This window comes from Perca fluviatilis, chromosome 8 (assembly GCF_010015445.1).
Source record: "Perca fluviatilis chromosome 8, GENO_Pfluv_1.0, whole genome shotgun sequence".
NCBI classification, from domain to species: Eukaryota; Metazoa; Chordata; class Actinopteri; order Perciformes; family Percidae; genus Perca; species Perca fluviatilis.
Genome location: NC_053119.1, coordinates 30,439,524 through 30,456,882, shown reverse-complemented (window position 1 = coordinate 30,456,882; position 17,359 = coordinate 30,439,524). Strand labels below are relative to the sequence as shown.

Below are 17,359 nucleotides of genomic sequence, written 5' to 3'. Positions count from 1 at the left end.
CCCAGAATGGAGCCGAAATGAATAGGGAATGAAATATAATGGAAATATGGATGAAGATGTGGAAAGGAATGGAAATAAATGGATAGGACATGACCACAATAACGAAAGATATAATAGACGAAAGGAATAGTAGTGGAGTGAATAATGGAATGGAAATGGAGGGAATAATGAAATGGAATGGACAGAGTGGAGAATAGAATGGATGGTGGATGGAGTGGAGTGGACAGTGGATGGATGGAATTGACAATGCCACAGGAGTGCCATCAGGACCATGCACAAAACAACATTTTTATATTAACATCCTCCTAGTGAAGAACCCACAGAGAATTATTCCTACCCCTCAGCTCTACAAAGTGTTTGAGCATCCTGCAGCTCATTGTTTTGGTTTTACAGCCCACAACTTTAGTTTTTATTGTCTCATTGCAAAATTCTGCATCATTTCTACCCACAGCATGCAGGCGTTTCGAGGGAAAAACCTCTGTACACTACATGTCCAGCGCCAAACGTGTGACAGACAGCAACTAACTGGTGAACATAGTGGGTTACACTTTACTTGAAGGTATCTACATAAGAGTGACATGACACTGTCATGAACATGTCATAAAAATTATGAATCATATACAAATCATAAACGTTTATGACATAACGCTTCTGTCAGACAGTGTCATTCGGTTTTTGTCATGACAAGTTAGGGTTAGAGTGAGGGTTCATGTGTCATGACAGTAGCTATGTTTCCATCGACCCGTTTTTATCCGAATTAAGTGATATCGAATGATAAATGCCTTATGGAAACAGTAAAATCCGACTGAATTTCATGAATATCGACTCAAATGAAATACGTTCGGTCTCATCGGATTTTCTCTTGATCGATATACGGCTTATGCGATAAACGCTGATGGAAACGTTATTTGGCGAATAAATGAATTGCGATTAAGTTTTAGGTCATTTTATGGTTGCAACCCGCAATAAAACGAAGAAGAAGAAGTTTCAGTTCATTTCCGCCCAATATTTCCGCTCTGTTTGCAAAACAAAAACAGATGTAAGTGGACAAACGAGGAGACGAGATACTTTTTTAATTTAATTTACCAGAAAAATATAACAGCTATTTTAGATAGCAAAAATCTAAGAAACGCCATCATTTATCAGGAGCTCGCGAAGGAAATGACCAACAGTTACGACAGGGACATTAAACGCTTAAAGGGAAATTTCACCGCTGGAAAGCTGAATATATCTTTAAATTGGGTCACTAATGTAGTAGAAATGTGAAAAGAAAATTGAAATTGGGGCCTTCTAGGCCGAGATAAGCCAGAAAATGTGTTTTGGGCTCATATGGATGAAAGACACCAAATCCCAGAATGCACTTGCTTTGCTGCTGTATGAGGCCACTCCCAAGCCACGCCTACCCTTTACAGACAGACAGTGAGACGATCAACTCAACAAGTGTGTTTTATTGTCATTTCAACAATATACACGAAAAAACGTTTCACCGTGACTCAAGTGGTGTTACACATTTAAAACATGCTTTTTTTTGGCCACAGCTGATACATTACCCGGACTTCTTTCAGCGGATTGATTGATAGCTGTCCTCCAGAGTGAACAAAACTGCGTCCATGGCAACGCTCTGCTTTTGCATGGCAATGGTGTGTTATCCTTAGCAGCGGTCTGTTATCAAGAAATAACAGACCGCATTCTACATTAGAATTCAACCAAGCCATAAAAGAAGGCTAACACATAGCTACTAGCATTAGCTCTTGGTGGGCTGTGGTATAAACATCGAGTATAAACACAGCGTACATTTGCGTGGGATGTAGCTAGAATTGTCGGCATTTTACACTCACAAACTCCACCAGCAATTAGCAGTTAGTTGGATACAAATCACCCCATTTCTGCAACAGGCAGTCCGAGGTAACACAGCCAACCTCCACTAGCTAATCTTACCCGGTGACCGCAGGCTGGATTGTCCACAGCCATAGATATATAGTCCACAGCAATATTTCCACAACAACAAAAACACAGCACAGCAGTCTCTGAACTCACGTTGGGAGTTTCGTTGAAGTTGGATGTAGTCCAGTTTGTTTAATGAGCAGACACTTGCAAGCAGGATTGGTGAACAGGTGGCTGGCTAGCGTTAGCTTTCCCGGCACACTCGTTCAACGCTCCCCGCTGATGAGGTCCGTTTACCGGCCAGAGGCATCGAGACCACCGCTGGTCTCCGTGCAGGCAAAGCTTGCGTAGTGTGTCGAGTATTGCGTCTGTAATAAAGTGGTCTGCATATTCTCCGATGTGTACCAATGTATCCCGGTGGTACACGTGTGTGGTAGTTTGAATGCACATAATTATTGTTCTAAAATTTCAGTCGGGATGAACAGTTTCTGCTCCTGCTGAGAAGCTAAGCGAGGATTCAAGATGGCTGACACTCGTTTTTTCCTCGGCAATCTCCGGAAAAAGCCGTCAGTCCAACCCCCTTTGGGCTATGCGGAAGTGGCTCCTAAAAGCCTCAGATGACGCAAAAATCGTCATTTTGCGTCATCTGAGGCTTTTTTCCAGACCCACAACACAGAGCTCTCCCCTCTCAGGGGGACATGAGGGAGGGAAGCACGGTCATTCAAAAATACTAACAGGTTTCTACTGATACAAAGCTTAATGCTATCTAAACAACGATGATCATCACCAGATTTATCATGGTTATATCTTGTCATGAACACTTAAGCCTGTCAAAAAAACTAAATCCAAATCCAACGATTATAGAAGTTATCTCACGTTAATATTTTCTTCGTCAGTGGCCGTATTAATATTATTAATATGGCGAGGGAAAAGCTTAACGTGGTTTAATGTACCTAAACAATGATCAATCATCACCAAATTTCTCTCTCATATTACCCATCATAACCACGGAAAACGGTCAAATAATCTAACCCAAAGTCCAATTATTATGGACGTTATCTGACATAAAGCGTTTCTGCTTCAGGGCAGCGGAGCGGCTGGGGGTTGACTCTCCACGGTTCTCATTGGCGTTAAAAGCTTAATGTGCTTTAACATTAGCGTACACTCAAACAACGATCAAAAAATCATCACCAAAAAATCCTCTTCTATATTGCTCATCATAACCACTTAAAACGGTCAAATCTAACCCAATGTCCAAATATTATGGACGTTATCTGACACATTAACGCGAGATAACTTATAATCGTTGGATTTCGATTTAGTTTTTTTGACAGGCTTAAGTGTTCATGACAAGATATGACCATGATACATCTGGTGATGATTGATCGTTGTTTAGATATTAAACCATGTTAAGCTTTTTCACGTTTAGCGTTTTAGAATGTCCCCTTAAGACAAGCCGTGGGACGTCCTGCGGAGTAAATGGAAGGCGCTCAAACAGCGATACACGGCTCAAAAAAAGAGAGTTGTCTCGCAGTGGTGCCGGAGGGAAAATAAAAGGCAAGTTCCACCTTTTTGATGAGCTGGATCATATCCTCAGCCAAAGGTCCATCGGAGCTTAGGCTATAGCTTGGCTTCTAATATTAACAACTACTTTTGTCTAGCAAAACTTTGTTCGCAAAAGTTCGCTTGAATCTTGTGCAATTCAGTTAAAAAAAATGAATGGAAACACCATAAAATGTCTCAAATCAATTCGATATACCAATTTAATCGCAAAACAGCATGTGACGTCATTACGCACAGGTTTTTATTCGCTTTAAAGCTGTTTGATGGAAACACACTTTCACCAGCTTTATTCGCAGGAGTTTTTTTACCGAACTTCAGATAATTCGATTGACAAGTGGATGGAAACTTAGCTAGTGTCATGTCACTCTTATGTAGATACCTAAAGTGAAGTGTAGAAGTAAAGTGTTACCACATAGTGTAGCATATAGCAGCAAAAGAGGTCCGTCTAATACAGTTGTAAACTTCATCATAAAAGACATCCAGGTTTTGTTAAATTTGAATTTTTGTTCAACAATTCTTATTCGTTACTACAGAAGGTCCTACTATGTTTTTTGGTGGAAGATAAGAAAGTACTTTACCTTAGGTTGTAACAAAATCCATTTGTACTTTTGCCTCAAACTACTGTAAATCCCCCTTACAGGGCCTGCAATAATGAGGACGTTCATTATCCTCAGCAAAACATGAGCACATACACTATGTGGTGGAACACTTTAAACCATAAAGGAGAGGTCACATTCCAAATGTAAGGAATGTCTGCAGCTCGCACTGAAAATAAACTGCAGACGTCAATGTGTTCATGTGCTCATGTAACCAGAGTGTCATGTCCTGGCTTCTGTATGAGGTGCCCAGGGACACACACAGCTTTGGCCATACATCCCGGAAAAGGACTATATTTCAAAACAACATTTACTGCAGAGTTCAAACAGTCATTAATTAAGTTGCACAATTTTTCTCTACAACAAAAGATATTTTCACCCACCAGCTCCACTGAATGTCGGATTAGGATAGCAACAGAGAGTGCCCTTAGAGGGGTTCAGCTGAGCAGTCATGGGAGAAGCTCAAACACTGCAGCTGCAGGATTACAGACAAAACAGTCACATCACACACAAGCAGCAACTTGGTGAGACACAAGATGCAGAAAAAACAACCCTAAAATACAGCAGATGTACACAGCAGACTACATACTTTGTTCCCCTGCTGCACTATTAGGAGAACATCATTCACAGTTCACCCAGTATGTATGTATGAGAAATGTCCCGATTCCTTTGATGATCTTATCTCATTTGAAAGACCAAGGACTGGGGCAACCTCTAGCTCACCCAGTAAGAGCATGCAGCCCATGTAGGCTGAGTCCTCTGCAGCGGCCCGGGTTTGAGTCCAACTTGCGGCCCTTTGCTGCGTGTCATCCCCCATCTCTCTCCCACCTTTCCTGACTATCCACTGTCACTTTCAAATAAAAAAGGGAAAAGCCCCAAAAAACAATCTTTAAAGAAAAAAAAAGAAAGACTAAGGACATCTTTGAAGTTTTGAAGGTAAGAGCTAAAATACTTCAACTTTCAGTATGTCTCCCCGAATACTTTTTTTTTTATATCTCATCCATATCCCTAAAGCACAGTTAACCATGTGACAATAATCAGAAAACCAGTAAATTTATGGAATTTGTTTTGAAAAAAAACATCCTGATCTTAGCTCAGAGACCGACGGCCCTACTTGTGTCTGGCTCTGAGGTCCAGACATGACATACTGCAAAAATACAGTGAAGTGTGCACTGATAAAGAGAACTAGAAAGCTATGGGAAAGATTGTGATCTTTGGAAGCTGTACTGTACATAACCACATCTGGTATGGAGCATTCTGGGAGTCTTGGTACAGAAGTGGTTAACTTCAGCCTGGGAACCAGACAAATCTGCCAAGCTCATGTTTCATTTGCTTTGGCAGATATGTCTGGCCCCATCCCGTTTAGACAGATCTCCAGCTAAAGAGAACCTGCAAGGGCCAATCACAACTGTTTATCTCATGTGGGGCGGGTTTAAGACGATGACTGACAGAGGAGCTTCATGTTTGAATGTAGTTATCAAGAGTAGTTGCTGAACTTAACTGGCGTTATCTGTACAGGGCAACTTACCAGTCTCACGAAACTCAGATCAAACTGTCAAACGAGGCAGTGCTGATCAAATATTAAATTAAGATTCTGTTGTTGGTGACCCGGCCACCATGCTGTTTTTCCTACTTTGCCAATAAATGTCATTGTGATTCTGAGGCACATGTCTAGTGTTAGTTCACATCTGTAACAGCAGTCTGACAGTCAAGTGTCAATTACCGGTATGTTATTACTTATACTTTAAACACAGGGTTGCACAATGAAATGCTGTTTACAATCTGGACCCAGCTCATACTTCGTGAAATTTATTTTCTATTGATCAATAAATTGTCAGTGATGTTAAATATACAGTAGTGGTGCAACAGACCACCGCTATGGTTCGGCACACATGTGAATTGTGGTTTTCCTGCAAAGTTTAACCATCATAGTGGGAAATACAGTTTAAATGGAGCTGTTTCCTGAACGGGGCGCAGCAGAGATTCGGTATAGACGGAGCGGGACAACGTTGTTTCTGCACCTTGTTTAAATCGCAGTGAGTCAGGGCAATGCCGATAAAGTGGTCACCAAGTGTGGTTACACTTTTCAAAACTCCATGCAAACAACGCTCACTGCAATATAATGTAATGGGGCTGTATAATGGTGAGAGGAAAGTGGCCGCAGTGTGGTTACATTTCCGCTGACAGACATACATACGTGCTCCAGTAACAAAGACACAAAAGACAACAAATTAAAAACAAAAATATAGCCAAGTTCATGAGAGCTACTGGATGCCGCATCTGCCAAAAATATGGCAAGGTGAAAATACCCCAACAGCAGGGTATTTGCACGTGCGCCTTAATACATTTTTACAGTTCACACACACACACACACACACACACACATCTATTTTTAGTCGCAAATGCGCGTGCGTGCGTGTGTGTGAGAAAGCTGAGTCAACAAGTTCCTGCCCAGACTAGATGCAGAGAGAGAGAGAGAGAGAGAGAGAGAGAGAGAGAGAGAGAGAGAGAGAGAAAACAGAGTGAGAAAGACATCCAAGAGAGCGACAGAATGTGTGTGTGAAGAGGATTCTACAGACCGACAGGGTGCAGAGAACACTGATGCAGATTCCTTAGTTATTATATATAGAATTTAAATCTGACCAGAGAGAGTGCATACTTGGCCAGGATATATGGTGCTCCTGAATGTGTTGCTGATTAGCTCCAAGATCAGTGATTTCTTCGGAAAAACAGGAAATGTGAACAGCTGGAATGTCAGAGTGTGGACCTGCTGCCTCCTACTTACAAACACGCCACAGAAAAGTCTGCTGCATCAGAGATCAAATGACTGACACAGTGCAGTGGACAAAAGGCCCATGAAATTCTGAGAAATCCTGACAATAGTTTTCACTATAACACAAAATGTGGCAAAATTATCAAACAATTTTATAAAGAAATCCTCATAGTCTGTAAGATTTAATTTGAACAGAGAGCTGTCGAACTTTCAGTGTGCGATCACAGGCGGTTTTATATGGCATAAGTAAAGCGCCTCGTGAATGTATTTTTTTGCAATTAGTTTTTTATAAAACTCAACCTGTAACACATGTTGCAGGTTCAATCAGTCGTGGTTCAGCTGCAGCTCATGTACCCCTTTTCCACCAAGGTTCGGAGCCAGAGCCTAGTTTCAAAATCGGTTCTTTGTTTTTCGACCACCAAAGCACCAGCTCCGAACCAGTAAAATTGGTTCTTAAGTAGCACCAAATCATTGCTGGGCCAGAAGTAAGAACCGCTTACGTCAGCGGCTGGGGGAGAGGTTACTGTGACCAACAAGACAAACCGAAACGCCATTTTTGAATTAGCAGATAAACACGATTGACGCGATTAAACAACAGCAGTGGTCAGAGGAGGAAACAAGCTGCTTTCTTGCACTATAAAGGCGAGCCGCGCGAACACGTTGGATCCGCTGAGTTTGGATGCCGATGTAGGTCCACAAAGCCATGAACATCAATAGCAAAGCAACATCCGCCATTGTTGATGGTGTGTTTGGCGCCGCCGCGCTAACGTTGCTGGGAAAGATGAGACTTATACAGTGACGTAAGACTTGGCTCTGTGCTGGCTCTTTAGCCTGTGGAAAAGCAAACTGGTTCTTTGGAGGCTCGTCAGTCGAACCAACTCTGAACCGGCACTAGCTCTAGCTCTGAGCCAGCACCTGGTTCTTGTTGGTGGAAAAGGAGTAATGTAGAGATTCCACGTGACCGATGTAGCAATCGCACATCGTGGTAGTTTTAGGCGATGTGGCCCGGGAACTAGAAGCAGGGAACCCGGCTGAGCAGCGCGCAGAATGGCCAGAGAAATGTGCGCAACAAAACATACTGGAGAGCCCCGACCTGGTACACATGTTGCAGCACGACTCCATCAGTCACGACTCTGCTGCATGTAAAGTAGACCGCTAAATGTGTGACGAGATTTCTCGTCAAGGTAAAAAGTGTCTTGCGATATCAGTACACAAGTGCAGAGCAGCAGCCTTGAAATTAGCACAGAAAACCCCAATAAGGCCACGCCCAGTAGCTGCTCAAGCAACGCCCATGGTGGCCGCTCACGCCACACCCCTTGTTTTCTTCGCCTTCAAAATAAAAGCCTGTTTTCCATAGTTCGGGGTGGAACTATAGAAAAAGAAATACAAATTATATTGATGTAGTAGCAGTGGTGTAGCAGGTTAAAGAAGCGAGCTTGTGACCGGGAGTGGGGTAAGTGGGGGGAGTGGGGAAAGTGAAAGAGCAGCACTTGTCCCTCCCTCATTACCACCACTGAGGTGCCCTTGAGCAGTGGCTAGCAGATCACTCTGGTTGTACTGGGCAGCTTCCAGGTATGAATGTGTTACTGTGTGAATGTGACAGGTCATCATTGCAAATGAGAATTTGTTCTCAATTGACTTACCTGGATAAATAAAGGTTAAATAAAATGATACATTTCACACTCAGGGAAAAATACAAATGTGATCATTGATTATGGTAGACCCTGATAGCTATCGCAGCCATGCATTTTCTGGAGAGTTGTCGTGGTCTTTGCCCTGAGTGGTAACCACCGTCATGTTAGATATATCTATCATTTTTAGTGATTTGAACAATCAATTAAACTTGAGAGTCTGGGAATACAACTCTTTAATGAGAACACAATGACATTTTCAGTAGAAATACAGTAACAAAAAAGTTCAGTTGAATTATAAGCTGATGAAAAGTAGGCAGAGAGCTTCACAAATCAAATGAAAACTTACATTTGACAAAAAACTGTACATGAAATTAGAGCATCCAGTTTACAGCCTGGATTTCTGAAAGCAGAACAGTGGATATCTTCAGTGAGTCAAAAACAAGGCATATCTCCATGCAGTGATGATCTTTAAAATGTCCTTTGTTCAGAAGAGCCTAAACAAGTTGAAACCTTTTTTGGTTAAATCCTTTAAAACGCAGACAGGAGATACTGGATGACAGTCTCTTTTTTGTTGAAAAAGATTCAATCAGGTGGTCTGTCATGACTGTCCTGACCTGGTCACAATAGGGTACATTTTCAAGCAGAAGGTTCTCTCAGGGTCGAAGCACTAAAAGTAAATAAATGCAGCAAGTACATATTAAATTATTTTACACAACCCTTTGTTACATAAAACAATTTTCCTTTTTCAGATGCTCAGAGCTATTTGTCAAAAGTTTAATTACAAAGTAAATGTCCTGGGGACCATGTGTCAGGGTGTACATTCATCTGGTGTTTAAAAAACATCTCACAATGCAGTAATTATGTTATGAAATGTCATGTAGCAATAATAATGAAGCCAGATATTCCAGACGGCATCTTGCCACATAAAATCCAGGAAATATTGACTATAAGATTTTTTCTATAAAACACCAGAATAATATGAAAAGAGGAAGACATTATATAAGAAACACAATGTTCTTATGTAGCCAATTCTCAACAACTCAAATTAACATTAAAGTGACTATATGTAACTTTTTGTTTCTGAAACTGTCATTTTTCATTTAATAAAAAATATCATGCTAAGTACCTCCCTCCCCCCCCCACACAAACACACACACAGGCTAAGCTAACGTTAGCATACTTTTGCCACGTTAAATTTAGCCTTTGAGCTGCAAAACCCACCCTATTAACTATGCGCTATCATCAACCTGACATCAATAGCTGTAGATAGTAATATTAATTTGAAACAAGCGATAACTGGCTATCAGTAGCTTACCTGGAGCTTCCCAGTAGCCACTGCCACCATCACTGGCAAGATGAAGCTGTACAGTGTTGCCAACTCTTTTCCAATGAAAGTCGCTAGCACCAGCTCCAAAAGTCGCTTAAAGTCGCTAGATGATGTCATACACTCATTTGCATATTTGTGACATCATTACGCAATCATTTGTATAAAGTTTTGTGGTTGTGTCAGCAAGGTAAATAGAAAGAAATGGAACTCTTTAGCCAAATAAAGACAAATTCAATACAGGAATTTATTTTACCTTATAATTATTACTTAGGCTTAGCTTATTGTTGAAGTTAAAAATAAATTCTACAAAGGGAGGGAAAAAGATCGATAAAGAATTCTCAAAGAAGGCTGGCTTGCCCAGGGCCAGGCCAGCTCAGTGGCGTCTTTCTCCCGTCGCGTCCTGCTGTCTCTCCTACCTACACCAAAAATGTGCGTGGCGTGAGCGGCCACCGCGGGCGTGGCGTGAGTGCCGTAATTTCCTGTGGCCGTGGCGAAAACCCCCCGCAAATGAAAATTCAGTCCTGGGTTATTAATAATCCAAAGGGGAAAAAAAAATCACAAAACCACTTAAAAAGGTCAGATTTAGTAAATGGATGATGCATTCTCCTTAATTATTAAAAACGTATTAGTATCATCAGTATCGGCGATACTGGCCCTATATTTACCTGGTATCGGATTGATACCAAATTTTGCAGTATCGCACACCACTAATAGACAGCAATGAGTTTTTGGCGGATAATCAGTTTTTGGCAAGACACCTATAGCCAGTGAACTGCAATCAATGAGCCTTGTAAAGATTCAGCAACTCCCCGCCCCCGCTGCTGTACTGCGCATGTGTGGGGACACACACCGAGATATCCCGATTTATAGATAGATAAACCGGCATCTAAGTGTAGAAGAAGGTTTAGAAACTTGGAAAGTTCAACTTTAAAACAGACCTCTGATCAAATGACCCTGACTCAGCATCCTAAATTTGCATTCCATCCGTAGTTTTGAGTTAGTTTTAGCTTCCGAATCCACTAAACACAGACCCATATTGGTTACAGACCCAGGAATAACGGAAAGCAGATATTGTTCAACTTTAAATCTTACACTTTAACGGACTTCTTCACTGCTGTCAGTGTGTACATACAAACTGACATTTAAACTGTTTACAGTGCACATACTTGAACTGTCTTCAGCACTTCAACTGAAATTCCAACTACTTTTATCACTTTTTTCTTTAAACACTTAGCCTTTATCTTGGTACAATAAATAAGTTTTAAATAAATCTATATCTTGTGTCCAATGCTGCTGAAACTGTATCTACTGTAACAATGTACCAAACCAACCTTTCCGGAGGGGAAACGTCTGGGTAAATATCTATAAACCACATCAGACTGGTCCAAAGCAACACACCCATACTTAACCCACAGATAATGGGCACTAAGTGGGAGAAAACTACTCATCAGCTACGTATTTGTTATTCCCTTGGTGGGAGACCACAGCACAGTGGAGTGGGTCATTAATGTAAAAGTAAAGAATGGAGGCAGGAAATGGCCATGTGAATGTGTGTGTATTAACAGATAAGCTGTGAGCAGTATGTCAAAAGTGCATCACTAAAACCGCATGATGTTCAGAGAATTGTGTTTTCTCAAAGCTGCGTTGTGGAGTTTTCTTGTAAACTACAAAGTTATGTTTATACTTAGTATTTCTCACCCCAAAGCTCTGTTTGAGAAATGCACTGTGTTTCCATGACCTTCAAGTGAAAAATGTTGCATCAATCTACCTATAAATTTGGCGCACTCTTTTTGTTCAGATATATATATATAGTACGGTGGCCGACTGGGGCAAACGCACTGCAACTTAATCAAACACACGCAAATAGACAAAATACAAGCAAATTAAGAAAACATCTTCATTAATTTGAAAACACATGAGCAGCATTTAGCAAACACGCTGCAAATACACACAACAACCAAATACACAAACGCGCTGCAAATACAGAAACAATGCAAAAACAAAAAAACAAATGCAACAAAAAAAAAAAAACGCTGCTGCATCCACATTACACAACGGAAGTTCTCCAGGCCTCTAGGGGGAGCACTAAGTGGAACAGCTTGATTTTCGACCCCACTGATTCCCATCTGAACTCCGGCACAACTTCAACCTGAGCAGTCTTATCAGTCAGAGTATCTGAAATCACCTGTGTGGGTGTACAGAGGCTTTACGGCCATAGGAATAACTTGTGAATTTTGAAAATGGGCGTATTTTCCTTTTAACCTACATTTTCTTTCCAGGACCCATCTCAATCACCCTACAACTCAAATTCTGGTTCTCAACCCAACCTTTTAAAAATCCTCTAAAATAGTGGAGCTCAACTTTGCCTGTCTCATCTGACAGCAGGCAGCCAGTGACACTCAGCTCCCTGGTGTATTTTTGTCCTGCTGCTTCTCCCCCCTGGGCTGACAACCCCTTATAAGTCAACCACTCATTCCAGGAAGGGACAGCTTGTGCAACGGCTTTTTTTCCTACCCCACAGGCATCATGGTACAGATAAGTAGGAAATGCCAACATGAAATGGTCAGAGATTAACATCTCGAGGGTTGGCTGCATAACGGCAGGAAGTGAAGATCAAAGCATAAATAGAAAAAAAACACACAAAAGAAATTCTATATACAATTGTTATAATATTCAGTTTAGTTACAATTTGTGAACACAAAAGGAGTCAAGATCCCATACAAAAATCAAGATGATGAGACCAACTGTGGCACCACTCAAATAGGGGACAATGTTGATGAACACATAGACCGTCATTACTGTATGAAGAGCCAAACAAGCACTCAAATGAACTAACTGTCCAATGCTTTCAACCATTTCAGGTTTGCCTTTAGGCTTTGAGTTACAATTAGCACCTGTGACCTCAGCACTTCATACATTACTCCATGGTTCAATCACATAGCAATTTTGTATGTAAATGTAAGGGATAGGTCAACAGTCAAGTATTTCTTACCTGTGATCCAGCAGCAGCATTTTCAAAAAGGTACCAATTTAAATCGCAAAATCACAGATGTCTGAATGATTCGTTTGACAGTATCCGAAGGTGTGAGGTAAAACAAGTACTTAAATCCAATATTTATGCATACTGTGCTGCTCTGTTCTGCTCTTCTCCACTGGTGTAAGTTAAAGGAAACTCGTAAACTTAGCTGCTGGCTGAGACAAATAGCCCCTCCTCACTCAACCAGTGGTACCTGCAGGCAGTGTAAATCACATCACATCAGTAGAGGGAGGAGGACAGAGGACAGGATGAATGACTGATGTCTGTGTTCTTCATTCTTTCTAAACTTCACTTGGTATTTAAATGTTAGGAATATTTATTTCAATTACATTTTAAATGTATTACTAGTGAGATATTATTGTGTATATAGTTTCTTTGCTGTTGTAACCTTTATTGTTGCTGCTCTATATATCTATATCTATATCTATATCTATATCTATATATATATATATATATATATATATATATATATATATATATATATATATATATATATATATCTATCTATCTATCTATCTATCTATCTATCTATCTATATATATATATATATACACACACACACACACACACACATATATATATATATACACACACACACACATATATATATACACACATATATATACACACCACACACACACACACACACACACATACATATATATATGTGTGTGTGTGTATATGTATGTATATATATATATATGTGTGTGTATGTGTATGTATGTATGTATGTATGTATGTATGTATGTATGTATGTATGTATATATATACAGTGCCTTGCGAAAGTATTCGGCCCCCTTGAACGTTTCGACCTTTTGCCACATTTCAGGCCTCAAACATAAAGATATAAAACTGTATTTTTTTGTGAAGAATCAACAACAAGTGGGTCCCAATTATGAAGTGGAACGAAATTCATTGGCTATTTCAAACTTTTTTAACAAATAAAAAACTGAAAAAGTGGGCGTGCAAAATTATTCAGCCCCTTTACTTTCAGTGCAGCAAACTCTCTCCAGAAGTTCAGTGAGGATCTTTGAATGATCCAATGTTGACCTAAATGACTAATGATGATAAATAGAATCTAGCTGTGTGTAATCAAGTCTCCGTATAAATGCACCTGCTCTGTGATAGTCTCAGAGGTCCGTGTAAAGCGCAGAGAGCATCATGAAGAACAAGGAACACACCAGGCAGGTCCGAGATACTGTTGTGGAGAAGTTTAAAGCCGGATTTGGATACAAAAAGATTTCCCAAGCTTTAAACATCCCAAGGAGCACGTGCAAGTGCGCATAATATTGAAATGGAAGGAGTATCAGACCACTGCAAATCTATGAAGACCCGGCCGTCCCTCTAAACTTTCAGCTCATACAATGAGAAGACTGATCAGAGATGCAGCCAAGAGGCCCATGATCACTCTGGATGAACTGCAGAGATCTACAGCTGAGGTGGGAGACTCTGTCCATAGGACAACAATCAGTCGTATACTGCACAAATCTGGCCTTTATGGAAGAGTGGCAAGAAGAAAGCCATTTCTTAAAGATATCCATAAAAAGTGTCGTTTAAAGTTTGCCAAAAGCCACCTGGGAGACACACCAAACATATGGAAGAAGGTGCTGTGGTCAGATGAAACCAAAATCGAACTTTTTGGCAACAATGCAAAACGTTATGTTTGGCGTAAAAGCAACACAGCTCATCACCCTGAACACACCATCCCCACTGTCAAACATGGTGGTGGCAGCATCATGGTTTGGGCCTGCTTTTCTTCAGCAGGGACAGGGAAGATGGTTAAAATTGATGGGAAGATGGATGGAGCCAAATACAGGACCATTCTGGAAGAAAACCTGATGGAGTCTGCAAAAGACCTGAGACTGGGACGGAGATTTGTCTTCCAACAAGACAATGATCCAAAACATAAAGCAAAATCTACAATGGAATGGTTCACAAATAAACATATCCAGGTGTTAGAATGGCCAAGTCAAAGTCCAGACCTGAATCCAATCGAGAATCTGTGGAAAGAACTGAAAACTGCTGTTCACAAACGCTCTCCATCCAACCTCACTGAGCTCGAGCTGTTTTGCAAGGAGGAATGGGCAAAAATGTCAGTCTCTCGATGTGCAAAACTGATAGAGACATACCCCAAGCGACTTACAGCTGTAATCGCAGCAAAAGGTGGCGCACACAGTATTAACTTAAGGGGGGCTGAATAATTTTGCACGCCCAATATTTCAGTTTTTTATTTGTTTAAAAGGTTTGAAATATCCAATAAATTTCGTTCCACTTCATGATTGTGTCCCACTTGTTGTTGATTCTTCACAAAAAATTACAGTTTTATATCTTTATGTTTGAGGCCTGAAATGTGGCAAAAGGTCGAAAAGTTCAAGGGGGCCGAATACTTTCGCAAGGCACTGTATATATATGTATATATATATATATATATATATATATATATATATATATATATATATATATATATTTTTTATATATATATATATATATATATACACACACACACACACACACACACACATATATACACACACACACATATACATACATACATACATACATATATACACATACACACACACTTTTGGTTTGGGCTTCTCAGTTTGATCCGAACCAAAATTACAAGTGTGAAAGCACCCTGGAAAACAACCTGCTGCTGGATTACAAGTAAGAAAAACCTGACTGTTTCATGGTTAAGACATTTGGCCCAAATACAGGCTATTTTTCAGGCTATAGTCATGTTATAAGTGTAGCTCCTTCAAGAAATAGCTCAGTGCTTAGTGCGTACGTGAGAGAGTGGTGGTGAATGAGCTCAGAGCAGACAGCTGTCGGCTATCAGAGCAGAGAATAAATTAGCAGTTTACTTGTTAAGTGGTAGTAAATGTACAGTGTAGGCTTCAGTTTGTTAAAGTTCCCATGTCTTGCTTTTCAACAACGCAGAAAGAATGATACAACCCGCTAATGGAAAAGGGGTAAAAACAAATGGCAAATGTTTTAGTCAGCAGTAATGGTGTACGAACAGCAGCAAAGAGGTAACGCAAGCCTTTTTTTCTGCATTTAGGCCTACCCCTGTTTAAAACCATCATTTAACAAGGATTTGTCCAAGTCCTGGACCTCTGACCAATTAGCCCTTCATGCTGACTAATCTGATTCTAGCCAACACTCACATTCAGCAACTACCTAAGATACTTAGAACAATTGCTTTTCCTAATCCTTATTTCTCCCAAATCCATAAACATGTAAATGAATGGAGCCATACAAACTCACTCACTGAGTGTATGACCAGTGGAGTGGTCAGCCCTATGTTCCCACAGCCCAATGATCCCACAGCCCTATGTTCCCACATTTCTACGATTTTTCTTAAAATTAGGCCCTATGTTAGGGTTAGGGTTACATCCCATCTGTAGTCCATTGCTACTGGATAATAGGTTGGGTTTGATTGGGAGAAAGGGGGATCAAATCTGATACAAATTTATGAAAAAGGAAATGTGGGAACGTAGGGCCTAATTTTGAAAGATATCTTAGAAATGTGGGAACATAGGGCTGTGGGAAAATAGGCATGCTCCCCCAGAACTGGGCATCGTTATTTTTTAATGTTAAAGTATTTTACTGCTGGAAAGCGGGTCTTTTTTATAAAACTGGGCTGTCTATACAGTAGAATGGCACATTTTTTTTTTTTTTTAAATTGGTGCTACATGACCAGAGAAAACAGAAAATAAGCTGTGATATTCCTTTTTGCTAAAAAAAAAAAAAAAAAAAGTTAGTAACCCTACAAAAACCACAATGTACTGCATCGCACCAGATCAATAAAGCTAAACGGTGTAAAAATCTAAGCTAAAGCTAAAAGTAAAAATCCCATAAATTTTCTCCATAACGATTTTGATTATTAGCCATTCTGTCTAAACCATCCAAGGTAGACTGACCACGAGCTCCTTGGTTGTGAATTCTGTATGAAATCAACCTTAAAAACATATTTTATTTGCAATCTTATGGAGAAATAGGCTACTACACTACCCACAATCCTAAGCGTAGCAGCGACATCTGATTTGTGGAAGTCACTGTTACCATGGAAATGTTGACCACACCCCCAAACCAGCAAACACCTAGAGTGAGCTGCTACCATGTCTAATTGGTATAAATGGTAATGGTAAAAAAAAGAAAAAATCAGAACCACAGCCGTTAAAAAAAGTCGGTCACTGTTGAGCTAAAACACTCCCAGTTGGTGGGTGAAGTAATGCTAGCACGTCGAGCTTGTCTGTTTAGCCTACAGCTAAACGGTAAGATGAAATTATTTGTTTCTGAAAACATTTTAGAAATAGGCATTGCAGTAACAGAATCTTGGTTATTTGATCAGCGCTGCCTAGGTTTTTTTTCAGCCTCTGTTTTTGCAATGCAGATAGAGAATTGAGAGAGTCTGTCTCTCTCTACTCTTGTGTTTGTACGGAATTACTAGTCTATGTATATCTACGATGCTCCACTTCCAGGATTGCTCTGTTGCCGCCGGAAATTCCGGCGGATTTCACTCTTTTCGGCCGGATGTCCGGT

The 17,359-nt window shown here is 40.4% G+C and overlaps 1 protein-coding gene across 1 annotated transcript in view; it reads right to left on the bottom strand.

The window, feature by feature from the left end:
• The window catches only part of LOC120563901 (F-actin-monooxygenase MICAL2-like), a gene marked incomplete in the record, with an annotated part of 44,102 nt that overhangs the window by 24,139 nt on the left and 2,604 nt on the right, over positions 1-17,359 (bottom strand). Inside the window, 1 exon segment of the mRNA XM_039808401.1 lies at positions 4,427-4,518.